The sequence below is a fragment of the Phaseolus vulgaris genome, chromosome 5 (genome assembly GCF_051622355.1).
Source record: "Phaseolus vulgaris cultivar YP4 chromosome 5, ASM5162235v1, whole genome shotgun sequence".
In the NCBI taxonomy this organism is placed as follows: domain Eukaryota; kingdom Viridiplantae; phylum Streptophyta; class Magnoliopsida; order Fabales; family Fabaceae; genus Phaseolus; species Phaseolus vulgaris.
In genome coordinates this window covers 15,066,476-15,080,423 of record NC_143502.1, presented here as the reverse complement: position 1 = coordinate 15,080,423, position 13,948 = coordinate 15,066,476, and positions in this window count along the sequence as shown.

Sequence of the window (13,948 nt, the reverse complement as noted above, 5' to 3'; positions counted from 1 at the left end):
TGTTCACCGACGAGGTCTCCTTTAGAAGGGTTGGGGTGGCCCAAGGATATAGTAGCTTGAAGTCTGGCAGAGGCACCGGGGCTCCTCCAGCGTTTGGTGGAGTCGCCTGGGCCAGGGCAGTTTGGGAAGATGCAGGCCTCTCAGCCTGCGAAGAGGAAGCGCCACGAACTTGGGTTGGGTTGTGCGCTTGTGAAGAAGGGTTTCCTGCTGATGGAGGGGGGTTCGGGGTGATCTTTGTGCGAGTCATGATAGCAACTGCAAAGGTAGAAGAAAGGAAAAACAATCAGGGGGTTACAGAGGCTGACTCAGTCATGGAAGGAAGGTGAAACGACGAACGAATGTGAGTTCGTTGCGACGATCGACAAAGCCCTAAGTTACGCAGAAGAGAAATGGAGAAACGACCCACAGCGTATGCACCAGGCAGTTACAGGATGATGCAAATCGGTGAAAATGCAAGAAAACCCAGCAGATGAAGGAAAGTAATTACCTTTCAGTGATCAGGAAGACGAGGAAGGAAGATGGTGATCTGGAACATTGAAGAGCGTCGAGAGTTTCGCAGAGGGAAGTTAGAGTGTTTTGCAAGCAAGAAGAGAGTGATGGAACAGTGGAACGTAATGGGTTTAAGGGTTTTCGAAATGTTTTTGGGAAGCGCTAACGGCAGATGAAGATAGCCGTTGATGAAAGCCACGTGTCGAACGATGCGCGAAGGGTTTGGTGGAGCGTCAGCGCAGCAGAAAGTACTATCGCTTGGAATTCTGCGTCAGTGCCACGTAGACCGGTGTTAACGAAGGCTCTTTCAGTCTTTTCGCTAGACAAGTCTTCGCTTAAGACTGGGGGGCTTGTGTACCGCCCTGGTGGTCGGGTATGATGACGTGGCACCTTGCTACAGTGTAGGCGTGTTGGCAAGGCGCCAGGTTGGCAGTTAAGAAGGAAGTCGGGAGGCACGTGTAGTCGCCGATTGTTAAGTTGGCGTGTTCCGACTTCCAGTTTACCAGAATAGGCGATCGCCAGGTTGAGGATGGAGTCGCCAGATGCAGACTCAGGCGACCAAGCAGTCGGAGATCGCCAGAACAAGCACATCGCCGAAGATGAAGGAGAAGCAGACGATGAAGGCGGCCGGCGAGACCACAGGGAAGGTGTATGAAGGCCCTAACTCGCCAGTTTCAGTAAAGATTGCACTCTTAAGTTTGCTATGCACTGGGCAGTACCATGCATACGTAACTTAGCCAAAATGAGAGCAGAAGCGGCGCCAAGTCAGGGAGCCTCCAGATGATGGCACGTGTACAGTTGGATACGAGCCACGTGTCCAAGTCTGTAACTGCCAGGAGAGAGAAAATCACCAGGTATATAAGAGCTCTTAACGGACTTTCTGAGGTACGCACGTTCGGTTCATACACTTTACGCTTGCGAGAGACAGAGCTGTTGTGAGAGAGAGTTTTTGCACGGTTCTAGTTCTTAGTATTTGGTGATACCGTCACTGACTTGAGCGTCGGAGTGCGATCGGCCGCAGCGGCGCCGTGTCGTTTCTTTGCAGGTTCTTGAAGTAGATCCAGAGGAGGAACGAAGGTGATAAGCGGTGCGCACGTCGATCCTTTGACGAGGCATTCTCCAGCGCTCCGGTCAACAGGCAGGATCAGACTTTTTTACCGAAACTTGTACTAAAATAATATAACTAAATACTATATTTAGGAACTTAATAAAATTATTTAATTTTCGAGCTTAATTTTTAAAAATTATATGATTTTTAAAATAAAAATGGATCACGTTATATTTGAAATTTATTTGAAGCCTAGAATAATTAAACATTATTGTAATTATGGTTTCATTGGTATATTGTATCTATTTTAAGAAACATATAATTAAGATAGAATCATAAAGAAACTTTGAAATATTTGTATTATAATCTGCTCACATAATTTAAGTAAAAAGTTGATCGAGAACAAGAAATCGAGAAAAAAAATTGATTAATATTTGTTTTGCTTCATGCAATGATTGAAGGATTAATGTTTTGGAGCAGCTTCGGTGGCAGTCCAGGACTATTTGGTCAGAATAATTTTGGACTTGCGTAAGTTACAATTAGTTTAAGTCTTGCATTTAGTTCAAGTTCTTTAGGTGATCAACGGGCTGTGACTTTTGAGTTTTGACATATGAAGCACCAACAAAATTAATATCACAAATATTGATGTGTCATGGATTCATAAAATTCTTAAATTGATCCTGCCTGTTGACCAGAACGTTGGAACTTGCCTCGTCAAACTTGGATCGACGTGTGCACCGCTTCAACCTCCGTCCTTCGTCACGATCCACCTCAAGAACCTGCAAAAGAACAGAGCGACGCCGCTGCGGCCGATCGCACTCCAACGCCCAAGTCAGTGACTGAACCACCAAATACTTCAAGAGTAACACTCAAGAACTCTCAAGGAACCGTGAACCAGTTCTCTCTCACAGTATACTCAAGAACTCGCAAGCGTAAAGAAGACAATCTGAAGGTGCGTACCTCAGAAGTTCGTTGGGAAACCCTTATATACCTGGTCACTTTCTCTCTCCTAGCAGTTACGCACCTGGACACGTGGCTCGCATCCAGTCGTACACGTGCCATCATCTGGAGCCTCCTTGACTTGGGCGCTGCTTCTGACTCTCTTTTGGCTAAGTTACTTATGCATGGTGCAGCCCAGTGCATAGCTAACTTGGAGCGCGATCTCTACTGGGATTGGCGAGTTAGGGTGCCTTCGTACACCTTCCCTGTGGTCTCGCCGGCCGCCTTCATAATCTGCACCACCTTCATCTTCGGCGATGTGCTTGCTCCGGCGATCTCTAATCACTTGGTCGCCTGAGTTTACATCTGGCGACTTCATCTTTAACCCGGTGACCGCCGGTTCTGGTATGTTGGAGATCGGAGCACGCCAACTTAATAACTGGCGACTTCACGAGCCCCCCGACCTCCTTCCCTTTTGCCAACCTGGCGTCTCGTCAACACGCCTATACTGTAGCTTGATGCCACGTCATCACTTCCGACTACCAGGGCGGTACACAAGCCCCCCAGTCTTAAGCGAAGACTTGTCCAGCGAAAAGACTAAAGGAGTCACATCAATACCAATCTACGTGGCACTGGCGCAGAATTTCAAGCGGTTGTACTTTCTGCTTCTCTGACGCTCCACCAAACACCCCTCCCATCGTTCGACACGTGGCTTCATCAACGGTTACCTTCAGTTAACGTTTGCACTTCCCAAACCCATTTCGAAAAAACCCTTAAACCCATTTCGCTCCACTGTTCCATCACTTTCTTCGTATTCTCAGACACTCCAACTCTCTTCTGCAAAAAGCTCTCAACGTTCTTCAACCTCCTGAATCACCAACCTCCTCCATCACTCTTCCGATCATAAAAAGGTACTTCCTTTCCTTCTTCTATTAGTTTTTCCTGCATTTTGACCGATTCGCATCATCCTTTAACTGTCTGGTGCATACGTTGTGGGTTGTTTTTGCTATTTCTCCTTCTTCGTAACTTAGGGCTTCGTCTTTGTTACAACGAACCTTCGTTCGTTTTTTCACCCTTCGTTCATGATCGAGTCAGCCTCTGCGAGTCCTGATCAGCTTTTCTTTTCTTCTTCCTTTGCAACTTCCGCAATGACTCGCTCAAAGATCACCCCAAATCCTCCTCCTTCGTCACGAAACCCCTCCTCACAAGCACACAACCCACCGCGAGCACGTGGTGCTTCTTCTTCTCAGGCTGAGAGGCCTGCACCCTCCCGCCCCAACTTGGCTCAGGCCACTCCACCCGTCGCCGGAGGAGCCTCCGTGCCTTCTCCAGATTTCAAAAAACTGTACCTATGGGCCACCCCGACTTTGTTGAAGGAAACATCTTCTGTAAACTCTGCTGGGGCAGTTCTGCGATTGAAGAAGGGGGACGAGCCTCACCTATCGTTCCACAAGGAGCACGACGAGAAGATGATGGTGCTGCCTTGCTCTCCCGACATGTCGGTGTGCGTTGATGATAAGGGGAACACCGGCGGGTTGTTCTGCCTCATATACCCCACTCTGTTCAAGAAGGTGAAACTTAGGTTTCCCTTCACTCGCTTTGAAAGGGAGCTTCTCACCGAGCTCAACATCGCCGCCGCCCAGCTCCATCCCAACAGCTGGGCGTTCGTACGGGCCTTCCAGATAATGTGCGACCACTTGGGGCTGCCAGCGTCAGTGGACGTCTTCCTCTTTCTTTTTGAAGCCAAGCACCCAGGAGACCGCCTGTGGGTGAGCTTGAACGGGATTGCTGGGAGGTCGATCCTCTCTATCTTCCAGCAATCCTACAAAGACTGGAAGGGCAAGTTCGTCCAGGTGCGCCCCAATGAAAAGGACGCTTCTCTGCTCGACGGTTTCCCCTTGTATTGGGTAAACAAGGGGAACAAAGAGTCCAAAAGTAGCTTCAGGAGGCCAAGGAGTCCTGATAGCATGGGTGCCTTGGACAGGGACCTATGCTTCTTCTGGAAGAGTGTGGCAGATGCCAACATCACCTTCCTCACCACCACGCTCATCTGCTTCGAGTTCTTCGAAGATCAACTCGAAATTCGCATAGGTTAGAACTCACCTCACCGTTTAAGTTATTACCTTGACATTATCTCTGTTAACTGTTTCTGGGCGTCTTGTGCGTTGTGTGCAAGACTTTGGTTTTATTTCCTGCACCATTTATCTGCTTTTGCTGCATACTGCCTTATGCATTTATTTCCCTCTCTGAGCTAACCCATGCATTTTTGCTTTATGCAGATCGTATGTTGGGCCAGGGCAAACTTGCTCAGCTTAGGGCGCTCACCCGATCCCATGGGTTGGCATCAGGTTCCCAAACCGTGCCAAACTCTGTGGTGGAGATCGCCGCCGCACAAGGCAGATCGCCGCCGCACAGGGCAGATCGCCACCCAAAGGCCCAACTCCTCCCGATGTCCAACCCGCCAACCAACGCAAAAAGCTTATCCTCAGGAAACCAAAGAGGAAAGCCCCCCAAGTAGTCCACGAGGAAGAAGAAGAGGATGATGATGAGGCGACGGAAGATGGCCTTGTCACCAAGAGGAAGAGGGTGGCGCCTTCTTCACCACCTGCTCCACCCCCTCTCCCAACATCAACACCGTCATCTACACCTGCTCCACCTCCAACATTGCTTCCTCCACCATCTCCTGCCTCGCCAGTCCAAGCGGTTCCATTGGCGTCTGCGCCTCCTGTGGCTGAGGGCGCCGAAGCCAACTTCTTGGAGAACCCCCCGAGCGCCTCCACGCCTTACATATCAGCTGGAGGGGGTCCTCCTTCAAACGCCTCCACCGCAAACGCTGCACCAATCGGGGATGAAGGTGCCCACCACTCTCCAATTCTTATTACTGAATCCCCGACATCGCCACCACGCCAAGAAGCACCCGCGGAGCAACCAACTCAAGAAGGTAGTGGCGAAAACCAACAACAAGCCCACCCGGTGCCTCCACAAGCGAACCTCTCTCTTGAGGTCAAGAGGATGTGGGAGCCTTTCTCAGCGAAACTAAAGATGATGGCGGAGGATTTCCCCGCCATTATATCTAAAGCTGTGGAGAGCTCCACCAGGAAGCTCCAGGATGACCTCTTCGCCCTTCGAACTGAGAATAACACTATAAGGATTGAGGCGGAGAAGCTATCCTGCAATCTGACACTCGCCGAGATTGAACACTCCCGAGTAGAAGATGCAATGAGCACCGAGCTCCGGGTGGCGCGCAAGGAGGCCACCGATCTCCGCCATAAGGTACAGCTCTTGGCTCAAGAGAAGATTGAGCTGGAGAGCAAGCTAGTGCCTTATCGCGTCAAAGTGGCTGACCTGGAGGCCTTGATCAAAGCTGATGCCGCCAAGGTGAAGAAGCTCGAACAAAGGTCAGCCGATCGGGAGGTCTTCCTGGGGACGGTGGAAAAGGAAAGAGACGACACCATGGCTAAGCTTGCCGAAGCCAACGAAGAAAAAGGGAAGATCGCCGCTGAACTGGGCCAGGTGCAGGCAGAATCCAAGAAGGTTGCTAAAGACCTTCTCCAAGCTCAGGAAACCATCGAAGAACTCAAGAAGCAAGCTGAAGAGCTGGAGCAGCAGAATGAGGGGCTGAAGAAACAGATTGAAGAACTTAAGAAACAGATCGAAGAACTTAATCTGAGTTCTGCCCAGATTCTTGCTGCTGGATTCGAGGCCGCACGGGAACAGTTCGCCTGCTTGTACCCCGACCTAGATCTCAGCATGGTGTCTCTCAACAACGAGGTGGTGGATGGGAAGGTTGTTGCTGCTAAAGACTGATCGATTCCCTCCATCCACTACCTTTATGCTTTCTCCTTTCATATGATTGTAATAAACTTTCTATTTTTCTGTACATGTGCCCTGAACTGATATTTACCTTATGACAAACTGATGATCATTTAATGATAAGGTCTTTGTATTCCCTCTTGCGACTCCTTTGTCTGCTTTATCTCTTCTTGTACAATTTGCTTCAAGAAACTAACTTAGCAATTTCGTGAGCGCGATTATATACTTAACTGCTTCGAACCTCTGACCTTCGAATAATAATCACTTTAACAACTTGTAATCTCAAGGCAATGAACCTTAGTGTAAAATCACTCTTCAAACAACGAACTTTAACTCAACTAATGGCTTAAGACACCGCTAACCCGACCTGCCTCATCAAAACGGGTCTTTACCTTTCTTGCCACTGCTTGAACTTTTCCTGGTCGCCAAAGACTCTTGGCGATATCAGCTTCTTTCTGGCTTCATACCTTGGCCATTGTTCCTTTATCTGGGGGTAGAGGCGCCTTTCGGATCCTTCTCTACCTCCTTGAGCTTCAGAACAAGAGACCGGGTGGCTAGGCGCTCTCTTCGAACCTACCTTAGCCACCCTCCAAACTTCTTCCACCCTTTACACCATACCTGAACTCGTTCGAGACGAGAAGGATTTTATCTTGCCTGAACTCGCTCATAGGCGAGAAGGTCTTTAAATCGTGCCTCTACATTGCCCCAGGGGTTACATCTCCTCCCCCCAGAAACACTGAGGACTTTTGATGGTGCCTCTACATTGCCCCAGGGGTTACATCTTCTCGCCCCCAGAAGCACTGAGGACTTTTCACTGGTGCCTCTACATTGCCCCAGGGGTTACATCTTCTCGCCCCCAGAAGCACTGAGGACTTTTCACTCTTCCTCGCCTGCACTCGCTCGACGGCGATGAGGTCTTTATCTCGCCTCAGAACGCGCGAGGGCGTTGAGGTCTTTTAACTGGTGCCTCCGATCGCCAAAAGACGATGAGGACTTTAACTTTAACTGATGCCTCCGATCGCCGAAAGATGATGAGGACTTAAAAACTTTTTAGAAAGCATGCAACATATCTTTAACTTGCCTTAAATCACATATAAGTGACAAGGTCTTTCTTCAAACTTTCGGAAAACAACAAGCATGCAATCTAAAACAACTTAAACTTCGAAAACTCTTCTTTATTGGGTGGCCTCGTTCAAAACCCTCCTTAGGGAAAAAAGAGTGCCCCCTTCAAACTGCTTTAACAGAGACATTGTAATATAACTTCGTGTTTGTCTTTACTTACAAAGTTCTTAACTGTAATATAACTTGAGGGGCGTGGCGTTCCAAGTGCGAGGAATCGCCCCTCTTTCCAACGTCTCTAAGCGGTAGGCGCCGTTCCCGAGCGCCTCGATTATTCTGAACGGTCCCGTCCACTTGGGCGAAAGTTTATTCTCCATCTCGTACTGGTGGGCTTTCCTCATCACCAGGTCGCCTTCTCTAAACTGTCTCGGCATCACCTTCGAGTTATATCTTCGTTCAATCCTTCTCTTCACCGCCTCAGCTTTCAATCTCGCCTCTTCCCTGACCTCATCCAGTAGATCCAGGTTCAACCTTCTCTCCTCGTTCGAGTCTTCCTCCACGAAGTTCTGGAATCTCGGCGAGCTCTCCTGGATCTCCACTGGAACCATTGCGTCGCACCCATAGACCAAGCTGAATGGGGTCTCGTGGGTTCCTGACTGCTTGGTGGTGTGGTACGCCCAAACTATGCGGGGTACCTCCTCAGCCCAGCTTCCTTTGGCTTTCTCCAGCCTTCTCTTCAAACCTCTTAGCAACACCCGATTAGCTGACTCTACCTGGCCATTTGTCTGAGGGTGCTCGACGGATGCAAACACTTGCTGAATTCCCACCCCTTCGCACAGCTTCTTCAACAGGTGGCTTGCAAACTGAGTCCCATTGTCCGACACCAGGCGCTTGGGCACACCAAACCGGCACACAATGTTCTTCCACACGAAACCTTCGATCTTGTGCGCGGTGATCTGGGCCACTGGTTCTGCTTCGATCCACTTGGTGAAATACTCAATCGCCACCACCAAGTACTTCATCTGCCTGATCGCCAGCGGGAATGGTCCCAGGATGTCGATTCCCCAAGTATGAAACGGCCAAGGGCTGTAAATCGACTTCAACTCCTCGGGAGGCGCCTTGTGCCAATCGGCGTGTTGTTGGCATTGTTTGCAACATTGTGCATACCTCTTGCAGTCTTCTCTCATCGTTGGCCAGTAGTAACCTGCAAGGAGAGTCCTTGTGGCCAGAGCTCGACCCCCGACGTGGCTTCCGCATATCCCTTCATGGAGCTCTGCCATAATCCTCTTGCATTTCTCGCCATGCACACATTCCAGGAGTGGGTGAGTGAACCCAAACCTGTACAACTCGCCATCAATCATTGTGTACTTGCTAGAATTTTTCTTTATCTTCCTAGCCTCTGTCGGATCCAGCGGGAGAAGGCCATCTGCCAGGCACCGCTTGTACTGTGTTATCCAGGTGTCTGCCTCATGGGTAGCGCAGACCTGCGTCATGTTCACCTTCTCTCCTCGACATGCTCTAATTCTCGGCGATCTCAATGTTTCTTGCGTCAAAGACCTGTGACTTCTTGCCGCTTTTTCCGTCGACCTGCTTATCTGAAGAACCAGGAGATCTGCTACAAATGCTCTCGATGTCTTCAGAGTTTCTTGAATCACCGTCCTCTGCCTACCCCCTTTGCCTGAACTGGCGAGCTTAGCCAGCAAGTCAGCTCGGGCATTCTGCTCTCTGGGCACATGCACCACTTCAAAGGAGGCAAAGGAACTCTTCAATTCCTGCACATACTCCAGGTAAGTCGCCATTTGTGGATCTTTAGCCTGGAACTCGCCTGTTACTTGCCCCGTGACTAGCAGCGAGTCACTCTTAGCCATCAACACCCTCGCTCCCATCTCTTTTGCCAGCAAGATCCCGGCGATCAGCGCCTCATATTCTGCTTAATTGTTGCTGGCTTTGAAGGCAAACCTCAAAGATTGTTCGATCAGCACTCCGTTGGGTCCCTCCAAGATGACTCCAGCACCGCTATCCTGCTGGTTAGACGATCCATCCACTGAAAGTACCCAACGGAAGTCGTCCCCTTCAACTCGTGTCGCCTCAGATGAGAGCTCGACCACGAAATCTGCGAAGATTTGCCCCTTGATCGGGCCTCGGGGCTCATACTTAATATCAAACTCTGACAGCTCTACTGCCAACTTCACCATCCTTCCTGCAACGTCGGGCTTCTTCAAGACCTTCTGGATGGGCAGGTCAGTCATCACCAGTATTGTGAAGCTATGGAAATAGTGGCGCAATCTCCTCGCCGAAAATACCACAGCCAGCGCAGCCTTCTCCAGGGCCTGATATCTCGTTTCTGGGCCTTGCAGCACCTTACTAACAAAATAAATAGGCTTTTGAGCCTGATCTTGGTCCTGGGCGAGCACCGCACTTACCGTCCTCTCAGTTACCGCAAAATACAACCTGAGAGGGGTTCCCACCAGCGGTTTGCACAAAACCGGCGGGCTCGCCAGATACTCCTTCAGCTTGACGAAGGCTTCCTCACACTCCTTCGTCCAGGCAAACTTGTTATTTCTCCTTAAGCACTGAAAATATGGGTGGCCCTTCTCTCCGCTAGCTGACACGAAGCGGGACAGGGCGGCCATCCGACCTGTGAGCTGTTGTACTTCCTTCACGGTGGCCGGGCTCCTTATCGCCAAGATGGCGGCGCACTTATCCGGGTTGGCCTCTATTCCTCTTTCAGTTAAGAGGAAACCCAAAAACTTTCCAGCCTCCACGCCGAAGATGCATTTCTCTGGATTCAGCTTCAACTTGAACTTGGCGATCGTCGTGAACAATTCCTCCAAGTCTGCAACGTGCTTGCTTTTTTCTAGCGAGGTCACGACCATGTCATCGACGTACGCTTGCACATTCCTTCCCAGCATCGGTGCAAGTACTCGATCCATCAACCTCTGGTACGTGGCCTCCACGTTCTTCAGCCCAAACGGCATCACCTTGTAGCAGTAGCACGATCTCTCGGTCATGAAGGCAGTCTTCTCTTCATCCATGGGATGCATCTTGATCTGGTTATACCCCGAGAAGGCATCCAGGAACCTCAACAACTTACACCCTGCAGCACTATCCACCAGGGTGTCTATGCTTGGTAAAGGATATGAATCCTTTGGGCAGGCCTTATTCAGATCAGTGAAGTCGATGCACATGCGCCATTTCCCATTACTCTTCTTCACTAGCACGACATTTGCCATCCATTCAGGGTACTGGACTTCCCTGATGTGGCCTGCAGCGAGGAGTTTCTGTGTTTCGTCCCTAATCGCCTGCCTCTTCTCCTCGTTGAACTTTCTTCTCCTTTGTCGCACTGGTCTCACCAAGTTGTCCATCGCCAGATGATGGCACAAGAAGTCGGGATCGATCCCGGGCATGTCCGAAGCGGACCATGCAAACGCATCCAGATGCCGTTCTATCACCTTTGCGATCTGGTCCTGGAGCTCAACCTCCAAGGATCTTCCCAGCTTGAAGATCTTTCCCCCGATCTCTCTCTCGAGCCACTGCTCGACGGGTTTTGGCCTGGTCTCTCTGGCGATCACCGCCCTGGCGATTCCCAGCTCTCTCGCTTCCTCAGGGCGATCCCTCGCCTCTTCTTCCTCCAGACCGGCGTTCCCGTCCCCCAGCTCAGCATCCACCATCTCCACGTCTCTTCCGGCGGTCTCTTCTACTACCGTCGATCTGGGCTTCACACCAGGAGGCGGGGTGGTTGTCACGTAACTCACCAATCTCTTGTTTTTCAGGCTATTCTCATAGCACTTCTTTGCTTCTTTCTGATCGGATTTGATGGTGATCACCACCCCCTCCATAGATGGCAACTTCACCTTCATGTGCCGAGTCGACGGTATAGCGCCTATCCGATTGAGCGTGGGCCTTCCCAACAGAATATTGTAAGCTGAAGGAGCGTTCACGACGAGGTATTTGATTTTCTCCGTTCTCAAACCCGCCTCATCTGTAAACGTAGTCCTCAACTCTATGTACCCCCTGACCTCCACCTGGTCACCAGCGAAACCATACAAACACCCTCCATAGGGCCTCAGCTGGTCAAGGGGTAGCTCCAATTGTGTGAAAGTCGGCCAGAACATCACGTCTGCCGAGCTTCCTTGGTCCACCAGAACCCTGTGGACCTTTCTTCCTGCTGTGATCAGCGAGATGACTATGGGATCGTTGTCATGAGGTACAACGTCCCGAAGATCTTGCTTGGTGAACGTAATGTCCACTTCCGGCGAGTGGTCTTCAAACATATCCACCGTCATCACAGACCTTGCATACCTCTTCCTCTGTGATGCGGTGCATCCACCACCTGAGAAACCCCCTGCAATGGTGTGGATTTCCCCGTGCGTAGGCATCTCGTGCTGCTGAGCCTCTCCACCTGCTGGTTGGGAGCTCGACGCGCCCCCCGTCCTTCTATCCAGCAAATAGTCATTTAGGAACCCGCTCTTAACCAGATCGTCGAGCTGGTATCCTAAAGCCAAGCACGAATCCACGGTGTGTTCAAAGCCCTGGTGAAACTCACACGAGGCGTCTGGCTTTGGTCCCAGCACCTTGTCGCCCACCTTCTCGGGCGCTTTCAACCTAGCGGATATATATGGGGAATGGCGATCAGGTCCGCCAATCCCATGACAAACTTGTGCTTAGGCGGGCGATTATATTCCCGGCGTGCTGGTTACGGGCGTCCTTGGCCCCTGCCCTTGTTCTTCCTTGGATCATAAGGATGGCGAGTCCTCTGATCCCTTCTGGCCGCTGCTGTCTCCAGCACCCTCTGTGGCTGGATCCGGGTCTGGGCGCGTGGCCTAGCGGGAGCCACGCTTCCTCTCTTCTCGGCGACTTCACTCTTGTCGGCGATGTGGGCCACCGCAAGTCGCCTAACCTCAGCGAACGTGGCGGGGTGAGCCCTGATCAATGCCTCGCAGAATGGTCCCGGAAGCACGCCCTTCTTAAATGCGTAGACCAGCATTTCCTCATCTTTGGCTGGCGATCTGACCATCTGCGCCCGAAAGCGATTCAAGTAGTCCCTGAGGGACTCTCCCTGATATTGCCTTATATCAAACAAATCGTAAGACACCCTGGGCGGTGCCTTATTCACGATGTACTGCTCGACGAAAATCTTCGAGAACTGTTGGAAGTTGGTTATGTGACCTGTAGGCAGGCTCACAAACCATTCCAGCGCCGTTCCCTGGAGTGTGCTCACGAACATCTTGCAGTACACGACGTCCGATCCTCCTGACAGCATCATCTGCGTATGGAACGTGGTGAGATGAGCCTCAGGATCCTCCACGCCGGTAAAAACAGCCTTGACAGGTACCACACTCGCAGGAATAGGCGTGTCAGTAATCGCCTGAGCGAAAGGCATGGGGAAAACACGAGGCGGCGTTGACGGCGCGACCTCTTCACCAATAGGACGCCCTTGCTGCTCCTGAAGAGCTTGACGCAGCTCTTAAGTCACTTTACTAAGCTCATCATTCCTGGCCCGAGAGGCGACCAGGTCCTCATGCATTCTCGCCTGTTCTATGCGCGAGGCTTCCACAGTTGCCTGCAACGAACGCATAATCTCTACCATCTGCGCCATGGTCATGGTGCCGGCGCCTTCAGTAGCAACAGGCGCAACTGGACGAATCACAGAGTGTAATGAACAACACTTCCTTCAGCGACGATCGATTCAACGATCAATCGGTCAAAACTGCGCGAAACTCCGCAAGAAAACTCAAGAACACAGCGAACCTCCACAGAAACCTGCAACTCCACCAGAAACCACCGCTTCTCCCACAACAAACCAAACGAGCCAAAGAACTCAAATCTCGCCGGACAAATCTCGCGTAAGCAGCAGAAAACTTCACTTCTCCGAACAAAAACCCAAACGAACGGTGGAAAACGCGAAATCACCGAACAAAACCTAGATGAACAGCGAACAGTGGTTGCACCAGCACACAACCACACAGAAAACCCCGAAAACCTCCAACAAACTCACGCTGTGGATGGGAACAGGTTTTACACGGGCCCCACGGTGGGCGCCTGATGATCCTGCCTGTTGACCAGAACGTTGAAACTTGCCTCGTCAAACTTGGATCGACGTGTGCACCGCTTCAACCTCCGTCCTTCGTCACGATCCACCTCAAGAACCTGCAAAAGAATAGAGCGGCGCCGCTGTGGCCGATCGCACTCCAACGCCCAAGTCAGTGACTGAACCACCAAATACTTCAAGAGTAACACTCAAGAACTCTCAAGGAACCGTGAACCAGTTCTCTCTCACAGTATAATCAAGAACTCGCAAGCGTAAAGAAGACAATCTGAACGTGCGTACCTCAGAAGTTTGTTGGGAAACCCTTATATACCTGGTCACTTTCTCTCTCCTGGCAGTTACACACCTGGACACGTGGCTCGCATCCAGTCGTACACGTGCCATCATCTGGAGCCTCCTTGACTTGGGAGCTGCTTCTGACTCTCTTTTGGCTAAGTTACTTATGCATGGTGCTGCCCAGTGCATAGCTAACTTGGAGCGCGATCTCTACTGGGATTGGCGAGTTAGGGTGCCTTCGTACACCTTCCCTGTGGTCTCGCCGGCCGCCTTCA